This window comes from Odocoileus virginianus, chromosome 3 (assembly GCF_023699985.2).
Source record: "Odocoileus virginianus isolate 20LAN1187 ecotype Illinois chromosome 3, Ovbor_1.2, whole genome shotgun sequence".
Taxonomy (NCBI): Eukaryota; Metazoa; Chordata; class Mammalia; order Artiodactyla; family Cervidae; genus Odocoileus; species Odocoileus virginianus.
This window is the reverse complement of record NC_069676.1, coordinates 62778302-62800908: the sequence shown is the minus strand read 5'-3', so window position 1 is coordinate 62800908 and position 22607 is coordinate 62778302.

Sequence of the window (22607 nt, the reverse complement as noted above, 5' to 3'; positions counted from 1 at the left end):
TGTATATACATTCTTTTTCAGGTTCTTTTCCATTATGGGTTATTACAAGATACTGGATATATTTCCCTGTGCTATATAATAAAAACTTGCTGTTTATCTATTTTATATGCAGTAGTGTGAATCTGTTGATCCCAAAATCCTAATTTAATCCTCCCCCCTTTCACCTTTGGTAACCATAAGTTTGTTTTCTATGTCTGTGAGACTATTTCTGTTTTGCAAATAATTTCATTTATATAATTTTTTTAGATTCTTCTTGTAAGTTCTATCACCTTATATTGTCTTTCCCTGTCATCTTACTTCATTTAGTATGTCAATATCTGGGTCTATCTATGTTGCTGCATATGGTATCATATCACTCTTTTTCCTTGACTATATGTACCATGTCTTCTTTATCCATTCATCTGTCAGTGGACACTTACGTTGCTTCCATGTTTTGGCTATTGTAAATAGTGCTGCAATGAACACTGGGGTCCATATATCCTTTCAAATTAGAGTTTTCTCTCAATATACACTTGAGGTGGGATTGTTGGATAGTATGGCAACTCTATTTTTAGTTTTCTAAGGAACTTCCATACAGTTCTCCATAGTGGCTGAACCACTTTATATTCCTACCAACAGTGTAGAAATGTTCCCTTTCCTCCACATTCTCTCCAGCATTTATTCTGGGTAGGCTTTTTGATGGTGGCGATTCTGACTAGTGTGAGGTGCTACCTCTTTGTAGTTTTGATTTGCATTTTTCTAATAATTACCAATGTTGAGCATCTTTTCATATGCCAGTTGGTCATCTGTATGTCTTCTTTGGAGAAATGTCTACTTAGGTCTTCTGCCCATTTTCCTACTTTTTTTTTTTTAAGTGAGCTGTATGAGCTGTTTGTATATTTGGGAAATTAAGCCATTATTGGTAGCATCTTTTGCAAACATTTTCTCCCATTCTGTAAGCTGTCTTTTCATTTTGTTTATGGTTTCCTTTGTTGTGCAAAAACTTATAAGTGTGATTAGGTCCTATTTGTTTATCTTTGCTTTTATTTCTTTTGCATTGGGAGACTCACCTAAGAAAACAGTGATAAGATTTATGCCAGAAAATGTTTTGCCTATGTTCTCTTCTAGGAGATTTATTGTTTCATGCCTTATATTTGAGTCTTTAAGTCATTTTTTATTTATTTTTGTGTATGGTGTGAAGGTGTGTGCTAACTTCACTGATTAACATGTGGCTGTCCAGCTTTCTCAGGACCACTTGCTAAAGAGACTGTTCTTTCCCTATTGTATGTTCTTGCCGCCTTGGACTCTGTATTCTATTCTGTTGTTCCATATATCTGTTTTGTCCCAATAGCATGCTCTTTTGATTACTGTAGCTGTGTATTATTGTCTGAAGTCTGAGAGCATTATGCCTCTAGCTTTGTTCTTTTTCTTCAGGATTGTTTGGCAATTCCAGGTCTTTTGTTGTTCCATATAAATTTTAGGATTATTTGTTCTAGTTCTGCAAAAAATGTCATGGATAAGTTGAGAGGGATCACATTAAATCTTTAGATTGCTTTGGATAGTATGGTCATTTTAACAATGTTATATCACCGATGGTCAGCTTTGGTTTAAGGACTCCACATCAGTTTTGCCAAACTTTCTTGGAATCAAAATGCCACCTAAGAATCTTCCACTCAGCCAACCTTCCTCGCTTTCTTCCTTCATTGCTTTTCTTTCTCTAGTTCATAAGGGACAGTTCTACATAGCACTGTGATAGCTCTTGAGCTTTCTTAGCCTTCTTTTACTCCATTCCCATTTTCCTCCATAGGTATTTTCCCGAATTAATCTCTTACAAATCTAATCTATTATATCCATTTCCTAGGACTGCCTTCAGTCAGTTCAGTTCAGTTCAGTCGCTCAGTCGTGTCTGACTCTTTGCAACCCCATGAATCGCAGCACGCCAGGCCTCCCTGTCCATCACCAACTCCAGGAGTTTACCCAAACCCATGTCCATCGAGTCGGTGATGCCATCCAACCATCTCATCCTCTGTCTTCCCCTTCTCCTCCTGCCCCCAATCCGTCCCAGCATCAGGGTCTTTTCCAATGAGTCAACTCTTCGCATGAGGTGGCCAAAGTACTGGAGTTTCAGCTTCAGCATCAGTCCTTCCAATGAACACCCAGGACTGATCTCCTTTAGGATGGACTGGTTGGATCTCCTGCCTTAACAAGGGTGAAAACTGAGTGACTTAAGCAGTGTAACTTAGTTTCCCACCCTTCCAGAAGCTCAGGATCCCAGACCAAAGTTGCAGCAGGGTTTTTTATTTCTGAAAGCTGTGAGGGAAAACCTGCTCCAAGCTTCTCTCCTAGCGTGTTGTAGCCTTAGGTGTTCCCTGAATTGTCTTCTTCCTATACCTTTACATCATTTTCCTTTTGTACATGTCTGTCTTTGTGTTCAAACTTCCTTTTTATTATGACACACTCACATTGGGTTAGAGTTCATCCTAATGACCTTATCTTAACTAGATCACCTGCAAAGTTCCTACTTCCAAAAAAGATCCCATGCACAGGTATATGAGGGGAGTAGGACTTTAACGTCTTTTTTATTAATCTTTATTGGAGTATAGTTGCTTTACAATGTTGTGTTAGTTTCTACTACACAGCAAAGTGAATCAGCTATGCTTACAACTGTATCCCCTCTTCGACTTTCTTCCTGTTTAGTTTGCCACAGAGCATTGAGTAGACTTCCCTGGGCTATACAGTAGGATCTCATTAGTTATCTATTTTATGCAGGATGTCAACAGTGCATATATCTTTCACAGAGACACAATTCAGCCCACAACATCCATTTTAGTGTGTTCTTATGGGAGAACCTGAGTTAATTCAACAAGAGAATTCAGAAATTTCAGTAAGTCTATTTATACTTAAAACATGCATCAATTCTAGAATTACCATGTGTCCTAGCTGTATTTTTGAAAATGGAAAATCCTGTGTTCTTTAAGCTACAAAAAGTGCTAGACATATTTAATCTTTAAATTAATCTAATGGAACATAATTATACTAATTAGGTGCATTTAAAAATTTTATCAGAAATACCTTACAATATTAATTTTAAAGTACAGCTATTTTAAGATAGGCCAGAGAGAGGATAATTTAATTTTTCCTTTATTTTGAATAATAGTGAGATTTTACTTGGTCTAGCTCTGCTTTTCACAAACTGTGTTCCATGGAACACAATCTTTCTGTGAGATATAATAGATAATGAAAAGTAGGGGGATAGGTGGAGATCAGGATGGCAGAATAGAAGGATGTGAAACTCCTTTCTCTCAAAAATACATCTACATGTGGAACTATTCTCATAGCATACCTACTGATCACTGGCAAAAAATTTCATAACAATCAAAGGCACAAGAAAGATCACCATATAATCGGGTAGAACAAAAAGGGAAAATAATGGAATTGGGATGGGACCTGCACCTCTGGGAGGGAGCTGTGAAAGAGGAAAGGTTCCTTCACCCTAGAAGCCCCTTCACTGGCTGCGAGACAAGCCAGGACAGAAAGGAAGTATCGGAGGCTCAGAAGAGAGTGCACAGGCAGCTTGCAGCAGGCAGGACACAGAGACCTGAGCAGAGGGTTCCGGCCACCTCGATGACTCCCCGGCTGGAGCTGCTTGCCTGCTGGTGTGCAAAGCAGCTGGGTGCTAAAACTCAAGCTTCAGTGGACAGACCTGGGGAGAGGCCTCAGCCTGGCTGTGCAAAGACAGTCCCAGGGTCTTGAAATGCAGTCCCAAGGCTGCAACTGGAGATGTGTTTGTCTGTCCCATGCTGCCTAGCCTTTAAAAAATTACTAATAATGGAACTATTTTATCCCCTGGAGAACACTGACATTGAACAGTCCCTCCCAGTTTCCCACCCCTGGGATAACTATAAATCCTAAGAATAGACAATTGAAAGATTTCACTGCTTTGCCACCATCAGGCATGGTGATGTTTCCTTGAAAAGAAAGTGAAAGTGAAGTCGCTCAGTCGTGTCCGACTCTTTGCGTCCCCATGGACTGTAGCCTACCACGCTCCTCCTTCCATGGGATTTTCCAGGCAAGAGTACCGGAGTGGGTTGCCATTTCCTTCTCCAGGGGATTTTCTTGACCCAGGGATTGAACCCGGGTCTCCCACATTGTAGGCAGACGCTTTACCGTCTGAGCCACCAAGTATTTCCTTAGTTGGTCTAATTGTCATTCTGTCTACCTAAGTTTCCAGGGAAGAGGCTCTCCTCCTGCAAGGGTTATGAACTGTGGTCCATGAAGTCCTAAATGTTTCTGTATCAGTTGGGTTCTTTTGGCCACCACTTAATCAGCTTGTGCCACTCTCTCCCTTATCCAAGAACCTCCAGCAAAACAGGTTTTCTTTCAGCTTCTCAGATGATTTAAGTCCTATCCTGATTGAGGACTTTACCCAGAACACCGTCTCCTCTTCCCCTGGCCACTCCTGCGCTTGGTCAGCTCATCTTCAAACCCTGGCTTAAACAAGCTCCTTAGAGATGCCGTGTACTATCCCTGAGGTCTCTAAAGCATTACTAAGTCAATATATCCAAATCCAAAGCTCTATGAGCAGTCCCACCATCGATAGAGTTACTGGAGTCACCAGTCTTAGTCTGCTGGTGACAGTTGTACCTACCCTGTAGGCAGAGCCATCTGAGAGCTGAAGATGCAGAACTCTGGCTCCAGCTGTGACTGGACTTGCTGGATAAGCAAGCCAGACATCTGCTTTCCTTCTTAAGCTATTGGGTTGGCCAAAAAGTCCATTTGAGTTTTTCCATAAGTTTGAATTTTTTCCTGCTAGTTTGAACAGGATTTCTATTATTATATCCAAAACAGTCCAAGCTAATAAGTTCACTATCGTTATCATCATCATCAATATATTTGTTGTTATTATTGTTATCTATTTGGAAAAAGAAGCAAACCCATCTCTGTAGGAGATGTGCATGTGAACTCATTAGCAAACAACAGAGTAGGCTTGATGACAAGTCAAAGTTTCATCCAGATAAATGGGTTTAGGAACTAGAACATCAGAGGTGAGCTTTCTCGCTCAGGTTTCACTGCCCTTAACCTTCAGCAGTGCTCATTTTTCACATTCACCCAAACCATTTCACTAAACTTTGAGTACTCCATTCATCCATCCACCTGGGTGTCACTGGGAGTGATTTAGAAAGATTACAAATCTCTGTGCCTTTACATTGTCCTTAGAACACAGACAAAATCTAGCCTGAGATCTCAGGGCAGCGTGAACCACAAATGCCATGAAAGAAAGTAGAAAGAAAGTGAAGTCTCTCAGTCGTGTCCGACTCTTTGTGACCCCATAGACTGTAGCCTACCAGGTTCCTCAGTCCATGGGATTCTCCAGGCAAGAATACTGGAGTGGGTTGTCATTTCCTTCTCCAGGGGATCTTCCTGACCCAGGGATCGAATCCAGGTCTCCTGTATCGCAGGCAGACACTTTACCCTCTGAGCCACCAGTGAAGCCCATGACAAATGCCATGACATTAAGTCTTATCTTGGAGGGTGGGGAGTGGGGGCAGGGTATGTAGTGTGAATATGGTGTGGGAAAGACTGGGTGGAAATTATGAACTAGGGTAAGTCCATCAGCACATTCAGTCATCCTGGACATAGTGACTAATTCAGCAATGGGCATGTAACCTCAGTTTGATCATCAACTTGAAAAACAAAGGGTATATTTGCTTTGTTTAGGGAATGCTTAGACAAAGACTCTCTTTCCTGAATAAGTGTAAAACCCCAGGAACTTAACATGATCATTCTGGGGACCCAAGGTGAATCAGATTTATTATGCCACTGAACCTAAGGAAGTAAAAACAAAAATGGAGAAGAAATACCAAAGCCTCTGTTATATCGTTGAGTTACTAGATCAAGCCTCACTTGGAGCCAGGTGGTACTCCTGGGCTTTTCAGTTGCTTGAATCAATCTATCCCCTTTATAGTTTAAGCCTGCGTCATAGCATTTTCTATAACATGCAACTAAAGCATCTTGAGATTTGTTCTCATACACTTGCTCTTTTTGCAAGAAGAGTCAAATTTTCTATCATTCTCAGGATATCTGTGACCCCTAAGAATATTTTAAAACTCTGAACTAAAGAATTTCTAAGATTTTTTGCAACATTAGCATTCTGTGATCTTCAAGTTGATTTTGTTTTTAAATTCCAAGTTTAGCTGATAATGCATAAAACTAGGCAATATAAGAACATGTTTTCAAATAAAAGAAAAATGCTTATTAGAAAAATGTTTGAAAACGTAAAAAAATAACAGAGAAGGGCACTGTTAATATTTGGAGGATTATTTTTGTATGAAATGTTATGGAAGTTTTAATGTGGGAAAGCTCATACCACATGTACATATTTTTTCATCTAAATTTTTTTCACTTGATATGATAGCATAAGCACTTCTCTAGATTATTAGAAACCTTTTGTAAACATCATTTTTAATGGCTACATAACTTCCTACTGAGCACTATAATTTCCTTAATGTGAGACAAACTGAGTTGCTGCTTTTGTGATCATATTTCCCATTTTTGAAAATGGATTCTTGCCTGAAAGTAAACAAAGGAACTACCAGTGGCGGAAGTGTTCGTTGCTATGGCAGGGTAAGTCACCGGGGGAATTGGAGGAGGAGGCAGGGACACAGCGGGATCCAGAGTTCTCTGTCCTCCCTGGGTGTCATCTTTACCCTTCTCTTCTTGTCTGGTACGATCCTCTTGTTCTGAGGCCACGCTGAAGCTTAAGGTCACTGGTGACCTTCAAGGTACATGCTCAATCACCTGGAGAGACTGACTCTCAATAAATCCCGGTTTCAACTAGCTTGAGTCAGGGGCTCACCCTGAGCCCATTCAACTCTGCCAGGGTAGAGAGTGGAGGGTACATTGTCACACAGTACAAAATGCTGGATAGGCATTCACCACTTTGAATTTGAACCTCATCCAGAGTGATCAGAAGAATGAGCAGTGCCCAAGATGGAAAAAAAAAAACAAAACCAGAAGACTGGGCTTATTTACTCATGTGCTTTGAAAATACCCTCAAATTGTTCATCGTAACAAAACAGGTTACAAATATAACACCATCCTGCCTGTACTCCCAATCCTCAATTTCTCCACTATTCTTTGCACTAAATACCAACCTCTAGAAATGATTTCCCCAACAACTATGAGTTTTCCTGCTGAGTTCCATGGCGTGCTTGGATTACAGTTTATATTTTTCATTACATGGCTTTTCTTGCTCATTTTCTGCTCAATTTCTTCAAGACCAGAGCTAGTTGAGGCTAGCTTTTGCTAATTTGCAAGGCTACGTGGGCTTTCTTATTGTTTATAATACAAAACACTCCAGAATCTGTCCTGACAAACAGCTAAAAGTTTGCTTATTCTGCATACTGGATTCCTTAGGCTTTTGACGTCTCCTGCCTGCCCCTGGCTACCCCGTGGGTTGGGGAGGTGGGGCTGCAGCAGGCTGTGAAGGGACGATAGGTGAGAGAAAACGGACAGAGGATTAAGGAACTCCTGTGGGCTCCACTGTGTGCCTTGTAAGCATTCAGGGAGAACTCTCTGAAGCTGAAACTCTTTTGAAGGGCACAGTTAATAAATGTGTATCTCTAAGGAGACAGAAAAAAAAGCTGGTGTAGCCTGTTGCTTCCTGATCTGATCAGTAGCTACACACATCTCACATTTCTTAGTTGTTCACAGTCTGAATGGCATTGACTGAAGAGCTTTCCTTCCTGCAACAGTCTTCCTCCTCACCAAAAAAATTAACTAGAAACTCTACTAGATGCTGTAAGTGATGCAAACAGAAATAAGACAGCGCAAATCCTAAAGAAGTCTTCCAATCTAATGAGTGGGCAAAAAGTTACAAGGAGGTACAAAGCAAAATCTGAACTTGGACAAAGGAGGTATTCATTCTGAGTGTGAGATTAGAAAGGTTTATGGAGAAAATAAATTTACTCTGTCTTTAAAACTGATATGATCTGGATGATGGTAAAGGGGATGGGACAAGTGTAGAGATGATAGTCACAGAAGAGGGTAACACAAATAAACATGAAAGCGACGGTGATAAAAGAAATGGGACTGTTCAGAGAACACTGCGCTAAGGCATTTGAGCTTTATCTTGCAGGTGATGAGAGAGTCATAGAAGGTTTTTCCAGATAAGAGAAAAACAGGGTCTTATTTTCACTGAAAACAAAATTACTCTGGAAGTAGTTGAAATGAGTGACTGAGAGAAAGAAGGATTATACACAGAGAAAGCAGAGAGGTTGTGTTTATGTCTAGGCAAGAAGACCTAGGATGAGAATTTTGGCAGTAACAGAAACGATAGAAGAAAACTACAACCTAAGCTTTGCACTTACAACACACACTTGAAATTACTTTCTTCTTTGAGCTTAAAGAAAGGAGGGCTTCATGTGGGCTAGATTGTCAGGGGAAAAAAAGGAGATAGATCTTAAGGAAAAATAAAGGTACAATTTATTAAAACTGTATGATGAGGGAGCACTTTATTAAGTATTTCTATGCTTCTCTAATTTGATTTAATATGAATGATGTACAAAATCTGAATACTTAATGAGAAGAGAGGAAGGAAGGAATGTTTCAAATACTATAAACCGTGGCCCTGAGGCCTGCTAAACAGTACTTGCTGGGAAAACTTAGCGATCAACTAATTGCCTTTAGTGAGATCTAAAATCAGATGGATGTAATAGAATTGCAAGATGAGCTTCTTCTTTTTTTTTTTAATTTTTTTTCATTTATTTTTATTAGTTGGAGGCTAATTACTTTACAATATTGTAGTGGTTTTTGTCATACATTGACATGAATTAGCCATGGATTTACATGCATTCCCCATCCCGATCCCCCCTCCCACCTCCCTGTTGAAGATGAGCTTCTTGAACATCACAGAGGGAAAGTTAGATGTGGGCTAAATATGGTGATGATCCAATTCTTTTAGGATTTCAGACTTTCTCAGAACTTAAAGTCATGTAACTGATCGGGCAGAGATCCTGTTTATCAGCGAGGGATAAGGTCCAGAATGACAGAGCTAAGATGGGAATAGAGCTGCGGTTCTGGACAAGGATTTGTGACTATCTAAATGTGGATCAGGAAGGGAGAGTATATGAACAGAGGTTTGTAGCAGTCATTAGTGTAAACCATAGCATTTTAACTCTGAAACAACTTTTGGGAATTTTGTTATTCCAAGTTGGCAAACTGGTGGTCTACAAGTCAGAATACACCCAAAAGAGACTTTTTTTTTTAATATGCACAGCCTTCAAGATTAATTTGAAGGAGATTCTAACATTTAATATTGGGAAATTACAGATAAAAAATAAATCTCTTGGTTTCTCATAAAGAATTTGAAGATTTTGATAACTTTGTCTCTAATGGCGACAATCTGAGTATCAGCTTCCCCCTTTGAGGGTTAACCAGAAGCCTCATTACCTCTTAAGTCTCCTCAACATCAAGGCCAAAGTACAGCCATGACTTACACCGAGACTGTGCTATAATATATCCTATAAACAAGTTTCAATCAAAAATAGGAGAATATAACATACAGCTGCACAGGTCCTGCTCTGAGGCCCAAAGATGGAAGGGAATTAATATTCACATCTTGATGAGGGTGAAGAAGAAGATTGGAAAAGTCGGCTTAAAACTGAACATTAAAAAAAACTAAGGTCATGGCATCCAGTCTCATCACTTCATGGCACATAGAAAGGGAAAAGGTGACAGTAGTGACAGATTTCTTCTTCTTGTGCTCTAAAATCACTGTGGATGGTGACTGCAGCCTTGAAATCAGAAGACGACTGCTTCTTGGCAGGAAAGCAATGACAAACTTAGTGTGTGTCAGAAAGCAGAGACATCACTGTTCAAAGGCCCAAGGATATAGTTAAGGCTCTGGTCTTCCAAGTGGTCACATATGGTTGTCAGAGCTAGACTGTAAAGAATGCAGAGCACCAAAGAATTGATGCCTTCAAACTGTGGTGCTGGATAAGACTCGTGGGAGTCCCTTGGACAACAATGAGATCAAACCAGTCAATCTTAAAAGAAATCAACCCTGAATACTCATTGGAAGGACTGATGCTGAAGATGAAACTCCAGTATTTTGGTCACCTGATGCAAAGAGCCAACTCACTGGAAACGTCTCTGATGCTGGAAAGATGGAGGGTAGAAGAAGAAGAGGATGTCAGAGGATGATGGCTGGATGGCATCACCAATGCAAAGGATATGAACTTGCACAAACTCTGGGAGATGGTGAGGGACAGGGAGGCAACTGAACAGCAACAATAATACTCCTTGGAGTAATCACTGAATAAAGGGGATGGGAAATAACAGCTAAATGTGTCCCCTCTTCATTTCCTCAAAGTTCATACTTGTAAGACAACTTCATATTGCTTCTCAAAAGCAATGCTCTCGGGTGTGGAGAAAATGGAACCCTTCTATCTTCTACCATGGAAAACAGTATAATCATTCCTTAAAAGCTAAAAGAGGAATGGATAAAGATGTCATACATCTACCCAGTGGAATACTATCCAACCATAAAAAAGAATGAAATAATGCCATTTGCAGCAACATGAATGGACAAACAGACAAATATTATTATATCACTTATAGGTGGAATTTAAAATATGATACAAATGAACTTATTTACAAAACAGAAATAGATGCACAGACATAGAAAACAAACTTATGGTTACTAAAGGGGAAAGAGTAGGGAGGGAAACATTAGGAGTTTGGGATTAGAAGATACAAGCTACTATACATAAAATAGGTAAGTAACAAAGTTCTACTGTATAGCACAGGTAATTGTATTCAATACGTCATAATCAACCGTGATGGAAAAGAATATGAAAAAGATTCTATATATGCTGCTGCTAAGTTGCTTCAGTCGTGTCCGACTCTGTGCGACCCCATAGATGGCAGACCACCAGGTTCCCCTGTCCCTGGGATTCTCCAGGCAAGAACACTAGAGTGGGTTGCCGTTTCCTTCTCTAATGCATGAAAGTGAAAAGTGAGAGTGAAGTCACTCAGTTGTGTCCAACTCTTTGTGACCCCATGGACTGCAGCCCACCAGGCCCCTCTGTCCATGGGATTTTCTAGGCAAGAGTACTGGAGTGGGTTGCCATTTCCCTCTCCAGATTCCATATCTGTATCTATCTATACTGATAGATAACTGAAACACTTTTCTGTACGACTAACAGAGCACTGTTAAATTGACTATACTTCAATTTTTTTAAAAGCCACACTTTCTGTAATGGTTGCCAATCCAATAACATATTTCTCTTCTTCCTCCTCTAGTGTCTTATTTCAGGCTACTTTAACAAAAATGGCAGAGACTGGGTGACTTAACCAACAAGCATTTATTTCCCACAGTTCTGGAGACTGGGAAGTTCAAGATCAAGGTACTAACAGATATACTGTCTACTGAGGACCCACTTCCTGCGTTTAAACAGCTGCCTCTTCACTGGGACTTTAAAAGAGAGGGGTCTTTTGTGTCTCTTCTTACAAGATTACTAATCCCATTCATGTGGGATCTACTCTCTTCACCTAATTACCATTCAAAGGTCTCACCTCCAAATACCATCACACTGGGGATTAGGGTTCAACATATGAATTTTGGAATAACACAAAATTCAGTCCATTGCACCCAGTCACCCTAATCATCATTCCAGTAACAGGGAACACATCCCCCAGTAAACTACTCTCCCCAAAGCCTTTCTCTCAGGCCTTGATTCAGGGAACTTGAGCTAAAACACAAAGTTCAGTGTTAGTTGTGGTGTTCAGTCACTCAGTTGTGTCCAACTGTTTGTGACCCCATGGACTGCATCATGACATGCTTCCTTGTGCTTCACTATCTCCCAGAGTTTGCTCAAACTGATGTCCATTGAGTCAGTGATGCCATCCAACCGTCTCATTCTCTCTGGCCTCCTTCTCCTCCTGCCCTCAATCTTTCCCAGCATCATAAGTCAGCTCTTCACATCAGGTAGCCAAACTTCAGCGTTAGTAACAGACAGATAACATTTCAAATGGGAAGGAAGGCAGATGGTGCTCAGGACAGGGCTGTATGTCTACTATGTACCTTTTTTGGCAAAAGAATACCTGGGAATAACTGGTTCCCTTGGTATTTTATCATACAAACTTGCAAATTTTAATTAAAGGATGTTAGAAATGTCCTAAGAACAACTCGTTCAGTGACTCATTACCAAAAGTAGTTGAAACAGGGCTATAGACTTAAAATATCACAGGAGTTAGCACTAAAGTTTATTTTCTTTTTGTTTTGTTTTAATATTCAAGTCACAATATTCAAGAAACTTTCAACTGAATACAACTGTTAAAATTTTCAGAACTTTCTCAAGATATGTCCAAAAATTCAAATTATCTCATTATTTAACACAGTGTTTTATATTTTAAGTGGGCTTAAATTTTATAGTCTGGTTTGACCTTCCTTGATAATTTTGATAAGTGAAACCTATGTTTTTTTCATTTCAGGATCCCAAAGGTAAGATTCAGGATGATTTCTAAAAGTTCCTGTTCAGGACAACATGTGTATGTGCTATCAGACAGTAAATGCTAAGTCACTTCAGTTGTGTCTGACTGTGAGACCCTATGGACTGTAACCCACCAAGCTTCTCTGTCCATGAGAGTCTCCAGGAAAGAATACTGGAGTGAGTTGCTCTGCTCTTCTCTAGCAGATCTTCCCAACTGAGGGATCAAACTCACGACTCTTACACGTCTCCTGCATTGGCAGGCAGATTCTTCACCACTAGCGCCACCTGGAAAGCCATATCAGACAGTAGGTGAAGATAGTTCTGGTCAAGCACTGTTCCCTGGATGACCCTGGCCAAGTTCCTTTCCCTTTATGTTCCTTATGTAGCTTCCACATCTATAAAATAAAGGACTTTAACCATATTCTTAGGAGGAAACTTACACATTTTGTAATTCAACCTTAGGGTGTGAATCCCTTAATTAGACATCCCAGAAAAGTTTCCCCTTCAGCATGAATATTCCCCAGAGATCCCCATCACATACTTTCCAAAATAGCCCATTCAGTGTTTTGGAGAGTGCTAATCTGTTCCTGCTGACCAAAGTGCCAATTTAAAATTCTCATGAATGGAGAAATGATAGCTATTTGTTTTGTGCCCGCTTACTTGCTTCTGTATATCTCTGGCTTATAGCAGTATCACTCGTACTATGGCCATGCTCAGCCATGTCTGACTCTTTATGAGCCCATGGACTGTAGCCCGCCAGGCTCCTCTCTCCATGGGATTTTTCAGGCCAGAAGACTGGAGTGGGTTGCCATTTCCTCCTCCAGGGGATCTTCCCCACCCAGGGATTGAACCCATGTCTCCAGTGTCTCCTGCATTGGCAGATGGATTCTTTTACCACTGACCTACCTGGGAAGCCCTTGCTCCAAATATAGTTCAATGTGTCAAAGAGGCTTCACAAGTCTAAGAGTTCCAAACTCACCAACAGTACCAATGATTTTCTTGCTATCCTTTGTTTTATGTTCATTTTAGTTAGCTCTGAAATTTCCTTCCCCAAAACCGTTGGATTTTGTGGCCTTAATTAAATCCCAATCTGTAACACTGAGAAATGTTTTTGGTTTTTTTTCTCCCCAAATGCTACGTGATTCCCTAGAGCACTAGAAGTGGCATGACCTGACTGGTGGCAGACACACACTGCAGAAACCCACCTCTGCCCCTGTGTAAGCCTGATTGTACTCCTACCCAAGTACTAACTAGGCCCAGCCCTGCTTAGCTCCTGAGATCAGATGGGGTCGGGCACATTCAGGGTAGTATGGCCATAAATAGCCTGATTCTATGTACTTCTCTGGCGTTTAGTCTGTTTTGTGTCCAGCATCAATACAGCTGGGACTGAGTATCAGTTATTTCAATCCCACAGTCTTAGCCTCAGGGTAATGCTTCAAAAACTTTTCTCAGAAGCAAGTGCATGGTCGAGAGTTCTGACCTGGCTCTCTCCTTAACTCCAGCCTGGAAAGATCTGGAGCCAGGCACTGGCTGGGTCCTCTGGTGTGGGTGCTGTCTGATTAAGCATCTGTAGGTGTCAGAGCCTGGCTGACATCCAGATCTTTTCTTCTGGCTGGGTTTCATTGACCAAATGTGGCCTTTTAGCTCACATCTGTCCTCCAGGCTGGCCACACACTGGGTACTAGTATTTTGGCAGACTGTAAAAGCATCCCTATTACAGCTGTCTCTGTGTGGTCCTGCACATCCAACCCTCTTCATTAGCAGACTTGCCTTAAGCTCATTATTCAGAATCTTGCCCCTAAACCCAACAGTACAGTCGTCCCCATAGAGATTTTGCACATTTATCATTAGATTTACTCCTAGGGACTTGGTTTTATACCTGCTCCTATAATGAAATCTAGTTTTTAAATTCCTTTTTCTGTTTGTTTCTGGTTTATGAAACTATAACTAGATTTCTACAGGAAAACCCTGCAATAAAAGGCTCAGTAATAATGAAAATTTGGATATAAAGAAATTAGTATTGCGTTCTCTGACTGGCCTCCATTCTCATAGGTATGTGGCCTGAAGTTTGTGTTTCTTCTTGGGGCAGGAAGTGACTGCTTCAGCTTCCTAGCCATGTGGGATTTCCTTGGGTCAGTATATAGTCAACTGAGTACAGAGTAAGTTTCATCATTTTCATTTTGTGTGTCAGCACAGATAATCTAAAATATTTTGCTTTATATTAACCCTACCAAAAATGAACTCACGTTTTACTGAGTGAATTTTTGGATCACACATAACATTATGGTGGGATATTGAAGCATACTGATTTCATTCCCAACAACCTTGCTAAATTTATTGCCTCTAATAGTTTTCTATAGATTCTTTAAAATTTTCTATGCTACATATAAGTAATAAAATTTTGTTTTCTCCTTTCTTTATACTTTTTTCACTCTTATATTACCTATATTTTTCTTCAAATTCATACATTTTATAATATATTATCAGTAGGCCAAAGGCCATTTTATTAAAAACAAAAAAGAGAAAAAGCATGTTCTATTTTTGAATAAAACAATGATGATAGGTACTCATAAAAATCATATAATTAGTGTGCATTAAATGATGGCTTAGGAAAAGAAGACTTCAGGAAATACACTTTTTTTTCCCTTAAATGAGTACATTTAGCTTAATGTGTTTTGAGTACCTTAGTTCTCGGTACTACGGTGACAAGGATACATCAATACACAAAACTGGCTTTTGAGGTGAATAATGAAATGTGATCTTTTTTTTCAGCTTTATTTAGATAAAATTACTTGACAAACAAAATATTTGAAGTGTACATCATGATGATTTTGTTATTTATACATTGTGAATGGGTTCCTCAATTTAGTTAATTATCCTATCGATCAGCCCACATATTTCTCTCTCTTTTTGTTTTTAGTGAGGACATTTAAATTCTACCCTATTAGCAGATTTCAATTATAAAGTAATGTTATCAACTACAGTCATCATGTTACACATTAGATCCCCAAACCTTTTTCATCTTACAGCTCAGAGCTTGTACCCTTTTAAAACCTCTCTCTATGTCCCCCTTCTCAATCCCCACCAATCACTTTCCCACTCTCCTTTTTCCATAAGTTTTTCTTTGTTCTTAAGATTCCATACTTCAGTGAGATCATACAGTATTTGTTTTTGTCTGGCTTATTTTACTTAGCATATTGCTCTCAATCTATTGTGAATCACATGATTTTCTTCTCTCTCACAGCTGAATAAAATTCCATTGTGTGTACACACACACACACACACAGATTTAACACTTGAACTACATGGGTTTGAACTACACAGGTGCATCTATATGCAAATATTTTTCAGGAGTAAATACTATAATACTACATGGTTCATTGTTGGTTGAATCTGTGGATACAGAAGAGCAGCAGATACGGAAGGCCCACTAAAAGTTACATGTGGATTAACACTCTCCATTGGTATCTATATATACTTATATTTATTTCTGTAGATAGATATAGGTACAGATATAGATATATAGAACATTTTTTTATCCAATCATCTGTTAGTGGACATTTAGGCTGTTTCCATACCTCAGCTTTGTCATATTGTGAATAATGCTGCAATGAACATGGGGTACAGATATTACCTCATTACCCTGTTTTCATTTTCTTTGAATATATATCCAGAAGTATGATAGCTGGATAATATCACAGTTCTATCTCCAGTTCAATGAAGAATGTAAATGTTTATAGTAGACACTCTCATAAGAGAATCCAATATCAAAGGGAACGTTCCAATATTTCACCATAATATATAATGTTTTCTTCAAGTCTTTTATAGAAATACTTTATTAAATTAAGAATGTCCCTATTTTTTATTTGGTAAAAGTTTCATTATATATGGATACTGAACTTATACTAAACACATTTTCTGCATCTACTAAAATTAATGGAGGATTAATCATTAATGTTTAACACAACTTAACATTCTTCAAATAAATACAACTTGGTTTTTACATAATATATAAATATATAATGATTTTAACCTTTTTATATAATGCTTGATTCAATTTGCTAATATGTTGCCTGGAATTTTTGCATTTACTGTCATAATCAAGATTGCTCTGTTTCATACACTGTCATATGTTACTGTCACGAAATAAATTGGAGAATATATTTTCTTTTTCTGTTCTCTGGAAGAGTTGGCATGAAGCTACAATTATTTCTTATGGAACATGGATACTATGCACTAATGAAGCCATCAGGCTTTGCAGGCTTCTTTGAAGGAAAGTTATGGAAAAATGGATTAAAGTTTTTACTTGTTACAGGACTTTCAGGTTTTCTTATATCTTCATGTATTCATTTCACTAATTTGTAATTTCCTAGGAATTGATCCATTTGTTATAAAATTTCAAGTTGTGGCACTAAATGTTTTGTAATATCTTCTTGTTGTATTTTAAAAGTATCTGAAGACTCTGTAATGATGTCTTTTTAAGAAATTTTTTAAGTTGGCTATTTGTGTCCTCTCTCTTATCTCTTGCTCTGTTTTACCAGTGGTTATTTCTTATATAATTTTTTTCAAAGAAGCAAATTTCGGCTTACCTATTTTCACTATTGTTTGTGTGTCTTCAACTTAACTGATAGCTATTTTTATCCTCTATTTACTTTGGATTTTGCTATTTATTGCACTCTTTAATTACATTCTATTTTCCCAACATTTAAATCTGTTTGTTTCATTAGTTATAAAGAGATTAGTTAAAATTTTTACATTATAGATTTGTTCATTTCTTCTTATAGTCTGTTCTTCATGGGGTTATTTGAGCTTGTTTGTTTGTTTCTTTAGATATTTTGAGCCATAATTCTTTAGAAAGATGCAGATATATCTTTCAGTTGACCAACTTCTTTTACATTATAAAGTTACTTTTTATATCTAATAATATTTTATGCCTTAACTGCTAGTCTTTCTGATATTAATTTGGCTACATTAGCTTTCATTTGGTTAATATTGACATAGTTTAACCATTTCTGTATTTACTTTTAATTTTTTTCTGTATTCTTATGTTTCAGCTCTCTCCCTTAAAAACGATATAGAGTAGTATTTATTTTAATCCTGTCTGAAAATTGGATATTTTATTAACTAGAATTTTCAGTTTACCTGCATTTATGTTATTATGATATATTTAGGTTTGATCAACTGTTTCACCCTGTGCTATCTATTTATTACACCTAGGAATAAATCTATCTAAAGAATTAAAAGAACTCTACTTGGAAAACTGTAAGACATTGATAAAAGAAATTGAAGATGACACAAACAAATGGGAAGATATGCTATGCTCATGAATTGGAAGAATTAATATTGTTAAAATGAATATATTACCAAAGGCAATCTAGGAATTCAATTCTATTCCCACCAATGGCAATTTTCACAGAACTAGAACAAATAATCCTAAAATTTGTATGTAAATTTGAAAATTTGTATGTAAAATTTGTAGTAAACCCTGAATAGTCAAAACAATCTTAAGAAAGAACAGCACACCTGGAGGTATCAGTTCTGTCAATTTCAAATTACAGGCATATTTTGTTCTACTGCAATTCAGTTTACTGAAGTTCACAGATATTCTTTTATATCTATATATATATCTATATCTATATCTATATATATCTGTCTATATATCTATATATATAAATTGAAGGTTTGTGGCAACCCTGATGAAGCAAGTCTATTTGTGCCATTTTCCCAACAACATTTTTCCACTTAATGTTGCTGTCTCATTTTGGTAATTCTCACAAAATTTCAAACTTTCTCATTATTGTTATATTTGTTATCATATTCTGTGGTCAACGATTCTTGGTGTTACTACTACAACTCATTCAAGGTTTAAATGATGGTTAGCACTTTTTAACAATAAAGTATTTTTAGGAAATAAAAAGCTATTGTACACTTAATAGACTAGAGCATAGTATAAACATAACCTTTTGTTATAACATTTTTGGAAAACAGAAAAATTTGTGTGACTCTCTTTATCATAACATTTACTTTATTGTGGCAGTCTAGAACTGAACCCCCACCATCTCTGAGGTAAGTCTGTATACTATAAAACTACAGTAATCAAAACAGAAAGGCACTGCCACATAGACAGACTTAAAGTCAATGGAACAGAATGAAACTAGAACACTTTCTAACACCATACACAAAAATAAACTCAAAATGGATTAAAGATCTAAATGTAAGAATAGAGACTATAAAACTCCTAGAGGAGAACATAGGCAAAACACTCTCTGACATGAATCACAGCAGGATCCTCTATGACCCACCTCCCAGAATATTGGAAATAAAAGCAAAAATAAACAAATGGGACCTAAGGAAACTTAAAAGCTTTTGCACAACAAAGGAAACTATAAGCGAGGTGAAAAGACAGCCCTCAGATTGGGAGAAAATAATAGCAAATGAAGCAACAGACAAAGGATTAATCTCAAAAATATACAAGCAACTCCTGCAGCTCAATCCAGAAAAATAAATGACCCAATCAAAAAATGGGCCAAAGAACTAAACAGACATTTCTCTGAAGAAGACATACAGATGGCTAACAAACACATGAAAAGATGCTCAACATCACTCATTATCAGAGAAATGCAAATCAAAACCACAATGAGGTACCATTACACGCCAGTCAGGATGGCTGCTATCCAAAAGTCTACAAGCAATAAATGCTGGAGAGGGTGTGGAGAAAAGGGAACCCTCTTACACTGTTGGTGGGAACGCAAACTAGTACAGCCACTATGGAGAACAGTGTGGAGATTTCTTTAAAAACTGGAAATAGAACTGCTATATGACCGAGCAATCCCACTTCTGGGCATACACACCAAGGAAACCAGATCTGAAAGAGACACGTGTACCCCAATGTTCATCGCAACACTGTTTATAATAGCCAGGACATGGAAGCAACCCAGATGCCCATCAGCAGATGAATGGATAAGGAAGCTGTGGTACATATACACCATAGAATATTACATTTGAATATACATACATTTGAATCAGTTCTAATGAGATGGATGAAACTGGAGCCCATTATACAGAATGAAGTAAGCCAGAAAGATAAAGACCATTACAGTATACTAACGCATATATACGGAATCTAGAAAGGTGGTAATGATAACCTTATATGCAAAACAGAAAAAGAGACACAGATGTACAGAACAGACTTTTGGACTCTGTGGGAGAAGGTGAGGGTGGGATGTTTCGAGAGAACAGCATCGAAACATGTATATTATCAAGGGTGAAACAGATCACCAGCCCAGGTTGGATGCATGAGACAAGTGCTCGGGCCTGGTGCACTGGGAAGACCCAGAGGGATCGGGTGGAGAGGGAGGTGGGAGGGGGGATTGGGATGGGGAATACACGTAAATCCATGGCTGATTCATGTCAATGTATGACAAAACCCACTTCAATATTGTAAAGTAATTAGCATCCAACTAATAAAAAATAAATGAAAAAAAAAAAATATATGGTGATCCCCCCAAAAAATAAATAAAGTCAATGGAACAGAATAGAAAACCCAGAGATAAACGGACACCAATTAATCATTGACAAAGCGGGCAAGAATATACAAAGGGAAAAGACATCCCCTTCAGTAAACGATGTTGGGGAAAAATGGACAGCTGCATGTAAAAAAATCCAACCAGACTGCCTTCTCATACCATAAAGTGTCAGTCGCTCTGTCATACCTGACTCTGTGATCACAAGGGCTAGCCCACCAGGCTCTTCTGTCCATGGAATTCTCCAGGTAAGAATACTGGAGTGGGTAGCCATTTCCTTCTCCAGGTGATCTTCCTGACCCAGGGATTGAACCCAATCCTGAACCCAGGTCTCCTGCATTGCAGGCAGATTCTTACCATCTGAGCCACCAGGGAAGCCCCTCATACCATATACAAAAATAAACTCAAAATGGATTGATGATTAACTGTGAAACCTGAAACCATAAAATTCCTTGAAGAAAGCAGGGGCACTACACTCTCTAACACCAGTCTAAGCAATATTTTTGGCTCTGTTTCCTCAAACAAGAGGAAATAAAGGCAAAAATAAACAAAAGGGACCTAATCAAACTAAAAACTTTTGCACAATGAAGAAAACTATCAATGAAACAAAAAGGCTACTTACTGAAAGTGAGAAGATATTGTAAATGACATATCCAATAATGGGTTAATATACAAAATATACAAAGAATTCATAAAACCCAACATCAAAAACCCAAACCCTCATTAAAAAAATGGTCAGAGGACCTGAACATTTTCCCAAAGAAAATGTACAGATGGAGAGCAGACACTTGAAAAGATGCTCAACAAACTAATCATCAGGGAAACACAAATCAAAACAACTAGATCTCTCCTCACACCTGTCAGTACTGCTATCTTCAAAAAGACAACAAATAAGTGTTGGCAAGGAAGTAGAGAAATAGGAACCCTCAACCACTATTGGTTGTATTGTAAATTGGTGCAGCCATGGAAGTTCTTAAAAAAAATAAGAATAGTACTGCCTTGTGGTCCAGTAACTTCACTTCTGGGTGTTGACTCAAAAATTAAAAAAACACTAATTTGAAAAGATACATTCATATCAATGTTCACTGTAACATGATTTACAGTAGTCAAAATATAAAATCAAGCTTAGTGTCTATCAGTAGATGAATGGATAAAGAAGATGTGGTATAGAACTTCCTTGGTGGTACAGTGGATAAATCTGACTGCCAACGCCAGGGACACAAGTTCAGTCCCTGTTCCTGGAAGATACTACATGTCACAAAAAAACTAAGCCTGTGCATAACTACTGAAGACTGTGCGTCTAGAGCCTGTGCTACACAGCAAGAGAAGCCCCTGCAATGAGAAGCCCATGCACTGTGAAGAAGAGTAGCCCCCGCTCCCTGCAGCTAGCAAAAGCCTGTTTGCAGCAACGAAGACCCAGTGCAATCGAAAATAAATAAGTAAATAAATCAATTTTTAAAAAGAGAAAATAGTCCAGGCCTTAAAAAAAAGATGTGGTGAGTGTGTGTATGTGTGTGTGTATATATATATATACACACAATGTATATATGTATATATTATTTGTATATATATATATATGAAATATTACTAAGATAAGAATATTACTAAGATATGAAAAAAAAATTACTGCCATTTGCAATAACCCAAATGAATCTTGAGGGCATTACACTGTGTTAAGTAAGTCAGACAGAGAAAAACAAATATTGTAGACCTCACTCATATATATAATCTAAAAGAAAAAAAAAAACAACAAACAAAAACAGATTCACCAATACAGAGAACAAGTGGCTACCAGAGGGGTGGGGTGTGGGGGCAAAAGAGGTAAAGAGGAGTAAGAGGTATGAACCTCCGATTATAAAATAAGTAACACATAGGGATATAATATACATCATAAGGAATATGGTCAATAATCTTATAATAAGTTTGTATGGGTACACATGGTTACTAGACTTATCATGCTGTTCATTTAACTATGTATGGAAGTATCAAATCACTGTGCAGTTTACCTGAAATTAACCTAATGCTGTATGTCAACAATATTTTAAAAAAATAAAGCAGAAAACAAAATTACATGATAAATTGTTTCCAGATGTTGTTTGATTCATTTTCAGATTTACTAAATTATCTCCAACAATCACTTAGTCCTAGCAAATAGCTTCAATTTTTACTGTATTTCTTTAAACATAATCAGTAATGTTGTTTTCAGATCTGTCTCTGTTAGTGCCAATATCTGAAGTCTCTGTGGGCTTACTTCTTGCTCTCTCTGCTGATTTCTACTTATTGAGCCTAATAAACAACTCCGTGACTAAACAACATCAATAACAAATCCTTTCATTGTGCCTGGATCTTTGAGTATACTGAACATTGTATTTTAAAAATTGTTTTGCTCTACCATATACCTGGGAATTGCTGAGTCCAAAAACATCTTTCAGTTCAGTTCAGTCACTCAGTCATGTCCAACTCTTTGTGACCCCATGGACTGCAGCACGCCAGGCCTCCCTGTCCATCACCAACTCCTGGAGTTGACTCAAACTCATGTCCATTGAGTCGGTGATGCCATCCAACCATCTCATCCTCTGTCATCCCCTTCTCCTCCTGCCCTCAATCTTTC